We start from the raw sequence: 16412 nt of genomic DNA, 5'->3' as shown, positions 1-16412 counted from the left end.
CATTAGTTGAATGCCACTAAATACCCTGTCATTCTGTCAAGGGTACGCTGCAATTTTAGCGAATTGGAAAGGATTTGAGAACTGCACTTGCTTCTACTTGGGTATAGTTTCTATTAAGGCAGTAGAGGCCACAATTTGCCATTTCATTTATTATTCACCAGCTGTGTTTTATCTGTGTTGAAGCTCACATACTGGGATATAGAACGTAACAGCTGGGTGGAAAGAAATGCAGGAGGTTAGCAGGAAAATACACTGAATATCTAAATATTGTTTGAGAAGTATGAGAATGAATGCACCCAGCTTATTCAAACACAGAGAAGCATGACATGAAAATCTGATTTTTTTCGTTCCTAGAAGCAAAGAAGCTGCAATACTTTCTCGTCACTGTCAGTGTAAAGCTTGTGGCTCGACGTGCGTCAGGGGACAGCAGTTCAGAAGGTGAAGCGGGGAGGACAGAGGAAGTGTGTATCGTGTTTCTCTGTGTTTTGCCTGGTGGCCTGTGCTGCACAGGGGAGAGATGACAGGCAGCAGAGGCCAGCAATGACACACCGTGCATATGCTCTCTTGACAGCTACAGGCACTGCAATGCAGAAACAGAGAGAGGAGAGAGAGGGGAGCACACGATTACAGGTGCACGCTGACACCAATAACTCTCATTCTGTGCTGTAAAATTACTATTATTAGACAACCTCACACTGACATGATTGAATGGATATTAAGAATGCATGAATAGTTCCCAGGTAATTTTTACATGCTGGGAGGAAAGATGTACTTGTTCGGCTGATGTCAAGAGCAGTTAGATGACAAATGTAGAGGTTTGAATAAAAACTCAAATTATCACCTTCCAGTTTTCTTTTTACATCCGGAGCAGTTTTTCTTAAAGTCGTCCTGCAAATGATTATCTCCCTATTTTCAGTATTTTCTTTTATAATTATTATAAATAAATTATCTCTTTACTCACATTTATTTAAGCATCACTGACGCACCGTGGGTCATACTGTGCAGCCACACTTTCTATACAGTCATCCAAGTTTGCACACATGCCAACCCAAATTTGGGGGAAATGTGCTTAATATGATGCAAATGTAATAAAAAGAAAGTATGCTTTTTTTGTTTTCTTGCTGAGAGTTCAATGAAAAGATCGATTAAACACTCTTCTCTCATCTGCCCGTTAAATGTAAAGCTAAAGCTCAAAGACGGTTAGCTTAGCTTAGCATAATAACTGGAAGCAGGGGGAAACAGGCTCGATCCGAAGGTAAAAGCTCACTAATAACACATTATAGCTCATGTGTTTAATCACTTAGTTAAAAAAACAAGTGACAACAAGTATAAAAACAAGTTGACAGAGCCAGGCCCCCTGATTCTAGACTTTATGCTAAGCTAAGCTACTGGCTATAGCTTTATATTTAATGGACAAATATGAAGATTATCTTCTCATCTCGGTAAGAAAGCAAATAAGTCTACAATCCCAAAACGTTGAAGTCATACTTTAAGAATGACATTAGCAGTCAGATTGCGGGGAAGGATATATTCGTCACATTATCAATGAAGAGAAAATAAATTATTAATTTAAAGAAACCGCACATCATCCTCGAACCACTGTATAAAGGAATTAAATAAGATAAGAGGTAATAGTGATTTTAGGGATATTGAATTGTTTCATGTTATATTATTTTGTTTATCTGCATGAAAGAAGCGTCATGACAAAAGTGATGTTATAGTTTTATATCTATAATCTCTCTTGATAAAATCGTTTCTAACTAAAGGGAAGCATCATGGGGACTGGCCCTTCAGCACAAACCTCTCTGATTGGATTAGTTCAACCTGAAGCTGACGTTTGACTGTTCTCCCTTTAGCCTCAGTATAGCAGCGTTTAACATGATTAAGCAAGTGATCAATCTCTTTTGGGATTATTTGATTAGAAACTGACATTGTATTGTTGTATTTTAATCCATCCATCTATTTATTAAGTAATGAATTAATCAATCTACAGGAACTACATTAGTTTTTGCCACATTAACTGTAAAATCAGAAGTGCTTTCTTAGAAAAGAAAACTAGCTCTGCACCAGCATGTGAATGAATAATTGAAAAGCTGAATTAGGTATCAACAATACATGCATTTCACACCAGTAGTTACAGCAGCCTATGTGCATAACATGCAATATAAATGTACTGAAGAGGAGCTGGGCCATTACACTCTGATGAATAATAATTGGTGTACGCACAGTTTGGTTTGGGGCAAATTCATTTATTAATAGTTTATAGTCTATGAGTGCACTACTGAATGACTGAAGTTATGCATTTTTGGCCAATAGGAATATAAGTGTGTATCCTGTGAGACTCACGGCTTATAACTTGCCTTCAGGCAGGAATCGGGGCCGCTCAGGGAGCAAGAGTCAGCCTTTCACTCTGCAACAAGAAACAAACATCATGCTCATGTTTTCATTTCCAGAAGTAGGTTGCTTCCTCTAATCTGCCCAGTAACAGTTATGCAGTGTGCATATGTATGTTTCAGTTAGAGTGTGTGTGTGTGTGTGTGTGTGTGTGTGTGTGTGTGTGTGTGTGTGTGTGTGTGTGTGTGTGTGTGTGTGTGTGTGTGTGTGTGTGTGTGTGTGTGTGTGTGTGTGTTTGTGTGTTTGTGTGTGTGTGGGTGTGTATGGGGTTTGGTTCCGTGCAAGCATGCATAAGTGTGCATGTTTGCATGTGCAGCCAACAGTGAGTGGGCTGAGGGGAATGGAGGAGGAGGAAGAGTGGGAAGAGTAGGAGGAGGCCAGTGGTGAAAGCTTCAACAAAAGCTAAAGATAGCACAGCACTCGCAGGCACTCAATGAAGCTTAGATTTCTCTGTCAAGGTTATACACACACACATACAGAGCGACCACAGCAAGGGCATGAGAGTGCACGAGAAGCCCTTTTTCCACAGAAAAAGTAAAACTACAAAGGTAATTAAGCGTTAATGGGCTGATACAGTACACCTTTGTCCATAATGTATTACAGCAGTGTTGAGATCAGGCTTGTGTTCACATTATTGAATGTATTATGGAAATAACACATGCTAAGATGTATACAATATTGATTTGTAAATTATACAGTGCAGTTGTTGAACTTCCTCAAGAAAACAATTACTCTCTTAGAAAAGCTTTGATTCATCCTTTCATTTTTCTTCATAACTTCATACAACATATTGGTGACAGCAAGGGGCCTCCACAAACCTCCAGAACAGCTTCAAAGATTCTTGGCATCAACTCTCCAAGTCTGTGGAACTCTTCTATAAGGATAAACACCTTTTTCTTAAAAGATATTCCCTCATTTGATGCTTTGATGATGATGGTGGATCAAAATATCCCATCGGTATGATCAGGTGACTATGAAGGTCACAGCATATGATTCACATCCTTTTCATACTCATCTAACAGCCCTCATGCCCTGTGTGGAAGCATCTGAATGTGTTTCTTTTAATTTGTCATCTGCCTGCATATCTGATATGTACCATGGTATATGAGAGCCCTAGGTAAAAAAAGCTCACAAAGTCCCAAACAAAAAGACAAATACGTCTACCTGTAACTATTTGATTATCACCCCCGTGCCAGGAACTTCATATCAAGTTAATTCAGCTCAATTCCACATCTCAAGATTTACGTCCAATGCCAAGGTTCTGTGACAATGAAAAATAGTGTGGCCTATATGTAGCGAGACAGGAAGTGCAGCCTGGTTCCCATAAAACAAAACTGTATTTTCAACAATATCAAGAGGGAAGGTATTTTCTTCTGGATTATGTTTGTTAATGCATCACAAACACGTTTGTTATCAAAGTCTGCATAAGTCTGTATACGGTGGAGGTCGGGGTGGTTAGACGGGTCAAACAAACACTTTCACCCAGGAGACCGGTGCTTGTGTCCCATGCTAAACCCAAAGTGACATACTTATATTAACCCAATCACTGCACTCTGTGGGGCGAGTTCACAAAGTATGGATTATGGCCGTTGATGGCACCATGAATTGCGCATTACTTGCACTCGCTATCTGGCCCACCAATATTGCACTAATGATATTACACCGCAAACACATCCATAAAGTTTTGCAGCTGAGTGCAATTTGGCCTTTCTTGCGTTTGATTACAATTATCCATTTGGCAAAGAATAAATGTCGCCTTTGCGCCAACAACACAGTAGGCAGAACAATAGCACTGGTAAAAAGACCACGAGCTACTAGTTCTGACCGACGATTGATCAAAGCCTCAGGCAAGGAATTTAATCGTGATAAAGAGAAACTCTTTGGGATTTAATTTTCCAGACCATCAGTATAAAAGTACTTCAATTAGCACCAACTCTCTGAACACTAACAACGCTAACAATTTCACTGTAACTGCGTGTGTAACTAGCACTGAATTGTGTGAATTGGACTGTTTGTACAATGAGGCTCATTTGCAGAGAAAGGGGCCAATTTCGTGCCAAATGCCTGCATAATACCTAAATTAGATACGTGCAAACAGCATAGGAGAACCAAGACACTATTTGCTTGGCAGCGTGGCAAGGGATGCATTTCACCCTTTGCAGGTGTTCTAAGAATTTTACGGTTTCTTTTAGCCTTATTTGTGCAGGTTTAGTGGCCTACAAAAGCCTTGCAATCTTTTTGTGAATTTGCCACTTTTTGTAAGCTGTGTGTGCACCCACAGACTCACCCTGTGTCTACCAACTGGGAAATGAAAAGTACCGAGCCTGCCTTCTCTGTCGAGTGACTATAAATGATTCCAGGTTCACTTTCATCCATAAAACTGTGATAACATATATAAACTTTCATTGTGGTAGTGTCAGATGGGTCACAAAATCTATGAGTGGCTATGGTCTGCCATGTCTCTCGGTCAAGTCACAGCAAGAATGTATAAATCTTTGATAACTTAATGTGGCTCATTGATCACCTCAAAAGACAGAAATGTATAGTGTGTAATCTGACCTGGGCCTAATGGTGAAGAAGAGGTCACAGGGTCACCAGAATCATTAGAAACCATCTTTTGGGGATACCCATGCCAAATTGAGTTACTACCTGGCCAGTACTTTCCAAGAGAACAAACCAACTGTATCAATTCAATTCTAATTAATAATTTGACATTTGGAAATTAGTTGATACCAATCTCTTTAAAGGACTATTTCACCCACAAAATGATCATTTGTATATCGATTACTCATCCTGTGTTGCCTTGACTACTTGAAGAAATCTCCTCTCTTGCCTACACGGTGGATGAAGAATCCAAGAAAAAGAGAAAAGTCTTGATGAATTGAAGTAAATGGGGGCCGCGTTTAACAACAGCAAAACTATATAAAAACATCTGTTTACGTACATATACAAACGGTCATTTTGTGTTTGAAGTACTTGAATGTCTATTAAATATGAAGGTAGAGCCAATAGGCCATTAGATTAATTTAGTATTAAAGACTGAAAGCAACAAGTTGTGGTTTTAAAAATGTGGTATTTTTATATGAATCAGTAAAGAGAAGTGTTATTTAGTGAGCTTTTTCTAACCTTTTTGACAGAGACAGGCTAACTGTTTCCCCCCTTCTTCCAGTCTTTATGCTAAGCTAAGCTAAGCTAATCCTCTGCTTGCTCCAGCTTCATATTTCACGTACACACATGAGAATGGTGTAGATCAAGAAAGGGAACTATTTATTTTCTTTACTTAAATACAGTAAATACACATTAGCAGACAGGTGATCTTCATCATTTCTGGATGGTTTTTGAAAGCACGTCATGTAGTCGTGGATCTACTTGTTCCCATGTAACCAGATAATCTGTTAAATGTGAAAACAGCTCAGTCATTGTGATATAACATGATCTGGCAAGCTTACATAAGAACTGCTGGATGGATACATGAATTTTATATCATCGCACTGGCGTCACAAGTTGTGGATTCCCTGAACTCTGCTCGGTTTCCTCCAAACAACCCCCCCCCCGAATGATTAGTGACCGCGGCCCTGTCAGCTCAGACAAACAGCTCGCCTTGTCTTTATACCCTCAGACTCTTTTCCTGGGGTCATTATTTGATCACAGATTACCTAAAACAACACAGGGTGGCTGTGGTTATCACATTATCACTCCCTGTTGTGTTGTTGAGATAACATTAAGCCCGATCATGGTTTGATAAAGAGGCCATTGTAAGTCAAACACGGCTGTAAATCGCATTTCAGAAAAAGGAGAAATCCTTTCCTCAAACATGCCACTCTGCTAAAGAGACTGAGGTTTGTTTGTGGTAGAAAGCGAGCACAAGTGTTTGTCGTAGTGGGAGAATGTTATGAGTTTTCCCACATGTTAATGGGTTAAGCTTCTAATCACTGGGAGCTTGTACGGGGCCGCGTGTAATCGTGGCACAACCTTATTTTAGTGAATTATGGAAGTAGGTTATGAAACTAAGTTAGAGGGAGGAGAATCCAGTCAGGGTTATAAACTACAAGAAAGCTCTTTATAGGTTTTATAGGCATAAAATGAAGGACCCTACTAAATAATGTATTCATGTGCCTTGATTTATAATGTTAATAATTTAGATGATCTAGAAAAGAAGGCTCGTATGGTTGCTGAGACATCTTAGAACATTTTTAAAATAGGAGGAGAATTGCAGCTTCCTTTTTAAGTCTAAAAATCTTTTATCTGAAGGGGTCCGCGAAAGAAGTCTACTGAATAAACTGTGGCCCACTACATATTATATGGAGAATTAAATTACTGCTTTGTGTAAAATGAACACAGTTTTTGATGATTGATTTGTTGTTTTGAATGAGATGTCCAGGCAACTATTGGATTGGTTACGATGAAACTTTGTAGGGACGTCCATGTTAGATGGACGGACGGATAGATAGATGTCGTCACTTCATCATCATCATCTTCATCCTATTAGACATTTGTGTGAAATTGTTATAATTACTGTACGAATTCTTGAGTAATGGTCAAAAAACGTGTTTTATGAGGTCACAGTGACCTTTGACCTTTGACCACTAAAATCTAATCAGTTCATCCTAGAGTCCAAGTGGACATTTGTGTCAGATTTATAGAAATCCCCTCCAGGCGTTCCCGAGATATTGCGTTCAAAAGAATGGTACGGACGTAACCTGCTTGTGTATTTAGCATTAGAGTTCAGCAGCTTGGAACAAACGATAGCTTCAAGCGGTTTGATTTGCACTTCGGCACACAAAGTCTTCTTTCTGATGGCAGAGGTTTGTATTCAGAGAAGAGGGGATGTTGAGAGTCTGCAATGATTTGTGTTGCATGTTTGACTAGCATGCTTTACTAGCGTGCTAATGTTCCCATCAGGATCAATTATACTAACTTTGGTGATCTAACTTAACAGGTCAACATTTAATGTGTCAAATGCTTTGCTTATGACCAAAATACCTGCAAAACAATATGACATTCCTATAAGCCTCAACTGTACTTTGCGTTTTGTGCTAATTAGCAAATGTTAGCATGCTAGTTAAGCATGTTAATCTTCAGTTTGAATGAACGTTTGTCCGTATTCCTGAGGAATGTCCTGTCAGCAAGAAAAATCTGCACCGATTCTCTTTGTGGTACAAGAAGCACAAGATTTAGACTTGCTCTCATGTGATGTTGTCTTTCTATTCCTTATGTTTGTTGCTTTTATTCTTTTTATTTGTATTAATTTAGTCTTGCTTTTGTTATATTTTCTTCTGAGTAGCCTATGCTGCTTTTTCTTTGTAAATTATGTTTTTATGGTGCTAATAAAGAAAGTTTATTACTTCTATTAATGTAGACCACAGTAGTGTGCTCATTAAACAGTCCAGATTTACTGTTACCTTTTGGTTTCAGACTTGTCTGTGTATGTTAACTTGATTTCCCTATACTGATGTTAAACAACTTGAAGGATTTTATTCTGTGAGTTTTTGATCCTAAACTATATCCAATTATTGATTAATCATTTAAGTTATTCAGGCAAAACTACCAAACGTTACCTAGTTCCAGCTCATTAATTATGGGGATTTGATGCTTTTATGTGACTGAATTTAGTATATTGGAGTTTTGGACAGTCAGTCAGATTAAATGAACAATTAAAACTAAACTACACAAACTATTTTTTTACATTTTTCGAACATTGTAAAGACTAAATGTCCCTTTTGACACAATTGAGTAAACAATAGGCTGATTAATTGTTAAGGAACTCAGACACAAGAATGGTGAACTCAAATGCACGACTCCGAGACGGATGTAAAGTAACTAAATAAAATGCTTTACTGCAAACAAGTACAAAACAATAGCGCTCACAAGGAGGAATACAAACAAACAAAGTATCAAAAATAAAGACTCACTCATAAGGAGGAGAACAATGACTAACACAAAGTACTAAACAAAAGATCACTCTCTCAGAGGACATCAACAATCCAAGTACAAAACAAAAACTCTCACAAAGAGGCACATGGAAAACACTAAACTGACCTGATCACTACAACGATACTCACAACACATGAACAAGTACAAAATGGCGCAAGACAAGGGGGGGGGAACAGGACCATTTAAACATGAGGTGAGAGGGCACAGGTGGAAACAATCAGGCGCGGGGCAGACAATCACACCAAGGAAAGAAGTAAAACAAGACATGACACAAGGGGAAGGGAACATTTCAAAACAAAACAGGAAGTGTACGACGAGACAAGACATGAGTGAAGCTAACTACACAAAAGGCACATGACAACCACAGACTAACATGAAATTAAACAAAAGCCTGATCTAAACCCTAAACATGAACATGAATACATTTAACAGACACAGCATTAATCAACAAATGAAATTAGTAGCAGCCCTATAAATCATTGTTTGACTCCTACAGAGTATTTCACCCTGAATGGAAACTACACAGGGTATGCATTGGTTTAGCAGGGACACAATCTCAAAGCTCTTTATTTATGTACTCTATCTGTTGAATTATTTTGAATAAGCTCTTCTTTTCATTTAAAAACTAGCTATATTTATTTTTTCAGTAAACTGCAGGCCTTCATTTTAATTAGCCACAGAGGATATACACAGTCAGACAAAAAGGTCAATCCTTGACCAAGCACAGCTCCGCATTTACAAGTCAGAAACGAACAGACTGCCCACACTGAAAATGACCTCCCCTGAAAGAAAAACACCCGAGGTCAGGACCTTTCTTTTCAAACTGTGAGATAAATGTGGGCACAGAGTGACCACCCAGAAGAGCGGTCAGCCAGGCCAGAACCATCAGCACACTCCAACTAACAGACCAGACAGGTACGTTACACACATGTATGCAAACACTGGGAGGCAGCCAAATCATTTCACATATAATACCGAACATTTTCCACTGTGATTGTGGTTTTACCTTATACTTAAAATTCTTCACACTATATTTGTCACACCAAAGGCATCAGCATTCAGATTACACTGCTCTCCTCAAATTGTATCAAGGTGGCCATCAGGCAGATGGTTATATCAATCACACCTCACAATTGTTGTTTCCCCCTTCTTATAGAAACTCCTATTGTTATATATCCCCCGACATAAGACAAATAACCTTCTACTGACTGCCTACAAAAGCTTCTGGCTGAAGCTGGACCGAGCAGGGGTCACTGTGACTAAAGAGAACTCAGATTGATTGAGACGCACTGATTCTGCTATGAAAGGAGCTCGGGGCTAAAAGGCACCATGTGCAGATATGCATTACAATAGAGCGGCATGCAGAGAGGCAGCTTTAAATGATAGAGTACAGCACATGCACTGACCATCTGGATAACTCAGCAAAAAGGGGGTAGAAGTCTTGTTTCTAGAATAAAGATAGAGCTTTTCTTATATATTTTGATGGCTGCTTTAGACACAGGCAATAACATAGTGAGAAGAAACATCCAAAACTCCCAATAAGGTGGATTCTGTTTATTTGTCTCTGTAGATTTCTCCTTAATTCACCATAAGTTAATATTAGATAATGTCTTGTTTGCATATTTAAATATACCATTTCTGAAATTGCAATACAAAAAAGTATTGTCTTAATGTAAGTTATCAACAGGGGAAGTTGCATGGGGATATTTATTAGTTCAATTTGTTTACCCTATTCACCTATTCAGGTAATTTTACATATCTAGGCCATTTTTTCAAAATGAGTTTTTTCTCACACTGAGCCAAGAACTCTCCTCTTCAGTAGCACTTACATCCATCCCAACTTTCCAGTTTCATTCCTCTCTATATTCTGAGGTTTTTACTGAGGGGTTTGTTCATATATTATTCATAGCCTGAATTATACAATATTTTATTCCTAAAAAACATGGCAAAAATTGTTTCTTTTTATGGTAGTTAACAGTTTTTTCTGATTTATGGCATGATATAAAGATATATCTAAAATACCCTCAGGAAAAACCTTTGACTTGAACATGTCAACAAAATGAAACAAGAATTTAGAACCTGGCTTTATCCAATGTTCAGATTTCTGTTCTGGAAATGTTTGCAAATGATCCCATATTTAATAAGATAATGCCTCATTCTTATACTTAAACTAATTATTTCAGAAAACATATAATGTACAATATAATTGTCTTAATGTAAGTTATCACCTGGGGAAGGTTCATGGTGATATCTATTAGTTAAATATCACCTGTAGTGTTTCCCCTTAAAGTGAGTCTGCTGACCCGTAGACCTCTACCGGTGTTTCTCTGGCAGTGAGGGGTGTCATGTTATCGAAGGGATACTGTCTTTGTCAAGGAAAGGAAAGGAGAACCCATTAATGCATGTTTCACCCACGCACGTTTTGAAGAAGATTGCAGTCTTTCTATCGAGAATGACATGAAATGTAAATGTATCTGCCCACTGAATGTGCACGAGCAAAGGAATATCCAACATGAAAAGGTACATGCATATTACATGTTGATAGCTATACATTCTGCCCTGCTAGTACATGTAGCTGATAAAAGATGCAAACAAAACCGTTTTCCCTGTCAGAGCTGCTTTGACAATGATAAAACTTGACAATAATTACCAGGCTTCACTTTCTTTATAGATATTTTCATGAGAAATGTGGAGAGGAAAAAAAGACGTTGCTCCTTACAATCTCTTCCACTTACTCGGAAAAAAAGAAGTGAATCCACATTAACAAATATTAACCAATACACCTGACAGGGCCTAATATCTCAACAATAAGAAAAATTAATCTACTAAATCTACAGATGGGACTCTAATCATCGCCTCACTCCATATTATGATAACAAAGCTAATATCATATATTAGTCAGAACAGGGTCACTTGAAATCAGATTTGAGCATGCAGTGTAACGCCACTGCCTGTCACTGACAGCTGATTTACAGAAGGACTCAGGTGGTGGTTGTCCAATTAGCTGTTCATGCAGCATCATGATGCAGAATGAGGGAAGGGGAAACTGTCAATAAAAATGCTACTAAATCAATATTAAGTCTTGACGTCGCTCAGCCAGATGGGGCTCGTGGTGGCCCCCCCCCCTCCCCATAATTTATCTATTCTGCATGTTTATGTTACATTATCGCTGCAAGGCCTGCTGCTGTCTGACATTTCTTTAAATGGGCAATAAAAAAAGGACTGATTAGGTAGATTGTAATGCAAAACCTCACAGCTGCTGAAGAGAAAGGAAACAATTAAACAACTGTTTACTTAATGCGATACATGACGTAAAAGGTGGCTATAGTAAATCTACACAGAATAAAATAAGTAGAATAATTTGGACCTTACCGTTACTCTCCAATAGAGAGGCGAAGTCCCGTCCCTTTTGGTATCCCCATGGGACCTTAGTCGACGGAGAGAGAATCTTTTTTCTTGATATTTTGAATATAAAAGATAATCTTCCGAGTCAAGAAAGTTGCAGTTTGTCGTAATACAGTACCTTTTAGTTTGGTGTGAAAAACGCTTTGTGAACTACATCTCTCGGTTTGCACAATATACGTCATGAACACAAAAAAACTGTCTTTATTTGTTAATTTGTTTATTTAACAGAGACCAAACACAACACAACTGTCGAGCCAGAGTTATCTATTTAGCTAATGAGCATCTGCCGGCAGCTAGCTAGGTAACCTTGTTATCTTACCTGATGTGTTTTACCCAGCGAGTTCTGGTCTTTTTTGTCCATATTGAACAATTGAAATATTAATATAAGAATGGATTAATGAACATTAAATACTGCAAAACCAAATCCTGTCATGTTCCGTTCATCGACCATCAAAAAAGTGCAGGCCTGGTTTAAAATGGGCACACGCACTAACACACACACAGGTGTGTGCGCAACAGGGAACTGAAATTTTGTTCCACAAGATCTGTTGTTGCCATGGTATTGCACTGCATCTCCTTACATCGCCATGGAAACACAAAAATTATGACTGGCATGGGGCTTTAAGTGAAGTGGGTCAAGAACATCCGAGTCAAGTCGAGTTGAACCAAATTTATGTGTATCACATAAAATGTCTCAGTGGGATTTACAGCAGCTTGGCTAACCCGAGCCAGAGCAGGATCTATAAGAAGATGATAAATAAACCCCAAAAATCAATCAGCACAGGAGGACACTAAAGGCTCATAAATTACATACAATCTCATCTATTTGTCTAGTTGATCCACTTTCTATTACTAACAATCGGGGACAGTTTTCTCAATTGTTCACATTCACCTCTGCAAACTGTTCTAATGCAGGGATCTGGAATAAAATGCATCTTTTGAAATGTTGTTTTGTAAAATGAGGACTTGAAAAAGTTGACATATTCTGTAACCTTTTAATCAGTAGTGGTCAGCAAACACTTAGTTTCTTTTGCTGAATTAGATCAATTTTTTGCGTGCCACTGGCTGAACATGACTGAATGCACCTGAATTAACCTACTTTAGAAACCTCTCACTCACGGGTTAGAGAAGAGAACAGCTTTCACTCTCTAAGCTAGGATTTAAGCCCCCACCTCTGTTAAATATACTTCAGTGTGATCATTATTCATTTATTAAATATATTTCACTGTGTGCATTGTTATAATTATTGTTTGGTTAAATACACCCTCACTGTGCCTCCTAAAATTACAGTTTTATTTGTTTAATTGTGGTACAAGTGTGTTGGTTTGATAGAAACGTGGCTCCATCTTGTGGTTGTAAATATTTCAGTGAATACTCTGCATGCTGGTTGAGTGCTATCAGCCTGCATTAGTTCACAGTATTCACAGCAGTGAGACTACATCCAAACCTCAAAATGTCCTCATATGTGTCTATATTACTGTAAAAATATGTTATGTCACAAAGCCAAGTTCTGCAATACACATACATTTCAGCTGTTTTCAGATTTTGCATTAACATGGCAAGACAAATGCATTAATAAGAGCTATAAATAGTATTTCCATGTCAGGGCGCATCAGTAACATCACCACCATGAGGCTGAATGCATTGCCTACTTTGGGCATGTGCTGACATCTAAAGGAGGACAGAGGCAATACATCTATCAAGATTAGGAACGCAGGGTAGATAGTGAATTTCAAAGTTTTTGAAAATGAAAAATGAAAGTCATATTTTAAACCATTATAAAACATTTTAATGTATTGACTGATTATTGTATGACTCTATAACTGACTGTTTTATTAATCTGAATGTGCAAAGTAACTTATTAATAAAGTTATCACGTAAATGTAGTGTAGTAGAAGTATAAAGTAGCAGAAAATGGAAATACTCAAATAAAGTACAAGTACCTCGAAACTGTACTTAAGTAGGCTACAGTACTTGATTAAATGTACTTAGTTACTTTCTACTGCAGGCCACCATCCTAATGAAGATGATTAGTGTTGGGATTAATTTAAAAGTAAAAAAAGGTTTTATGGCATTACATGGTTCTATCATCAAGCACTAAAAGCCAGTACGCTATAGACAACAGGTACCTGTCTCTTGGACCTTGTAGCCATTTCAAGATTCCACAATTCTACATCATTGTAATGTGACATGTAGAGGTAATAAATAACGGTTTGCTGTAATAAAATGAAATGAATTTATTTTGGTTTTAAGTTGAGGACTTGGGTCAATTGGAGTTCAATTTTTTTTGTTATCTTTCTGCAAGGCTCTTGCATACCACCAGGTGAAGCTTGTGTGTCCCATTAGTTTGGGAATCATTGGCCTAAACCCCTTCAGCACCATACATTAAAGACAGTGTCATTAGGATTGTTTGTCTTATATACTTATGATAAGGATGGAGCAATGAATCTGCTTTGCAAATCTTTAGACTAATAATTGACCAATACATAGTAGTGGAGCTATTTCAATAGTTTGATTATGAGCAATTAGTAGCGTTGCAACCGTGCAAGATGCAGTCACAGATGTGTAGTTGGGTTTAAAATGAAAGTCGAGTTCGAAGATGTGAGTGGTGCGAGCAAGATGGGCGAAAGGGCCATTGGTGCCCCTACCTTACACCCCTGGTCCGATTTGGAGTCATGAAACTTTACAGGTGTGTCTCTGAGATCAAAGTGAAGGTTGAGTTAGAAGATTAATGTGGTCCGAGCAAGGGTGCTGGAAGTGGGGGGGTGGGCACTTATTTTTGTAGACATTATGGGCGACGAGTACAGATCAAGCACTTGTTAGTTGAATTGCAGGATTCAGGATAACATCAGGTGTGTCAATGTCAGGTGATGCACCCAGAAAGGAAATGTTTGTTTTTTTACCAGATCAAGAGAAGCATAATGAACACATGTATGTTTGAAAATAAAATCAACCTAACCGTGATTCTTGCTTGGACGATGGACTGCTGTGTTACCTAAGTATAACCCAACTGAAATGATGCATCAGTGGCATATGGTTGTTATTGCAACTCCCCTAGATCTTCAATCTACCCAAGTTCTCCCAAACTACACCGCTTCTCCTGTCCCTTCACTGGCTACCAGTGGCGGCCCGAACCTGCTTCAAGACTCTGGTGCTGGCCTACCGTGCTGTGAATGGATCAGGCCCTTCCTACATCCAGGCCATGTTCGAACCAAATAAAACCTGCTTGTTTGCTATCCTGGCTCCAAAATGGTGGAATATTGATGTCAGGTCATTCAGGTCTTCACACCTTCCGTAGCAGACTGAAAATACCTACCTGTTTCGACTGCACCTTGGCCAATGAAATGAAATAATAATAATAATAATAATAATAATAATAATAATAATAATAATAATAATAATAATAATAATAATAATAATAATAATATAATAATAATAATAATAATAATTCTGTTCTTTGTATGTTGCACATTGGTTTGGCTTATTTGAAGCTATACACTTAAATGATTGTACCTATCTGAGGCTAATGTTGTATCCTCATGATTGTTTGCACTTATTGTAAGTCGTTTTGGACAAAAGTGTCAGTAAATGAACTGTAATGTAATGTAATATGGTTGTAAGTTTATTTTTCTTTAAAGAAAATACTATTTGACAAATAAGCCTGAGCTACATAAATAAACTAGTTAATGAACACATTTCCCTGAACTTTTCAATGTCTGAGTGTTTAAAGCGTAGCCTCACATTCCCAGGTTTAAGAGAACAACTATCTGACTACTTGTTGTGGGCCCAGCATAGAAAACCATTAGTCGCACTTCAAACAGTACTCCACACATTATCCACACACAGCTGATCTGTAAAGCGGCGACTTGTGGGTACTCATGAAAGGCTCCCTTTTTGGTTATGAAACTCAGCCAAAATACGCGGTGAGCCTAATTTTAGGATCTTACGAGCAGCCCTTGAAGGCATCACGCTCTCCTCTCCTGTCACTACTGTCCTCCTCGGGTCCAGCTCGCGTCTCCCGAGTGTCTGACTGCCGGTGGGGTGTGTCTGCTGGAGATAGTGGTGGAGAGAGGCAGCGGAGTCAAGTGAGCCACAAACAGATAGAATAAAACCGGAAGTTGCACGATTTTGTCTTTAAAATAAAAGCACCGCAATACCTGCCTCCGTCTTTTCTTATTCAAATGAGCAATAAAGAAGAACTGAGTATTTTGAAATGTAAAACACAATGACTGCTAATAATAAAGAAAATGTGAGCAATTTCAATGTATGTCCCCTTAAAACTGGAAATGTGTATTTTATTAATCATATTTCAAATATTACAATACAATACATTGACCAGATCAATATGTATTATATAATTTTAACACTTTGTAATCATACATGAAACAACTATAACAAGCATAACAAAAACACTGGGCGATTACCTCACTGTCTGTGTCCCAGTTCATCTCAGAGGTGTTGGGTGGGGGTGTTTAGCTCTGTGCAGGTCAGTCAAGCTCTTCCATGACAGAACAATTTGAATCAATAATCTGTCCTCTTCATCTGCAACTGTTGTTTTTTCTTTTTTTTTTTATGTTCAGCACACACTTAGTATGTAACGTTTTGATATGTTCTTAATAGTATCTCTGTTTGTTTGTTTGTTTATCTGTTTGTCTCATATATTACCTTTTATTTATATG

This window comes from Cottoperca gobio, chromosome 19 (assembly GCF_900634415.1).
Source record: "Cottoperca gobio chromosome 19, fCotGob3.1, whole genome shotgun sequence".
Lineage (NCBI taxonomy): Eukaryota > Metazoa > Chordata > Actinopteri > Perciformes > Bovichtidae > Cottoperca > Cottoperca gobio.
Note: the sequence above shows the minus strand (reverse complement) of the source record.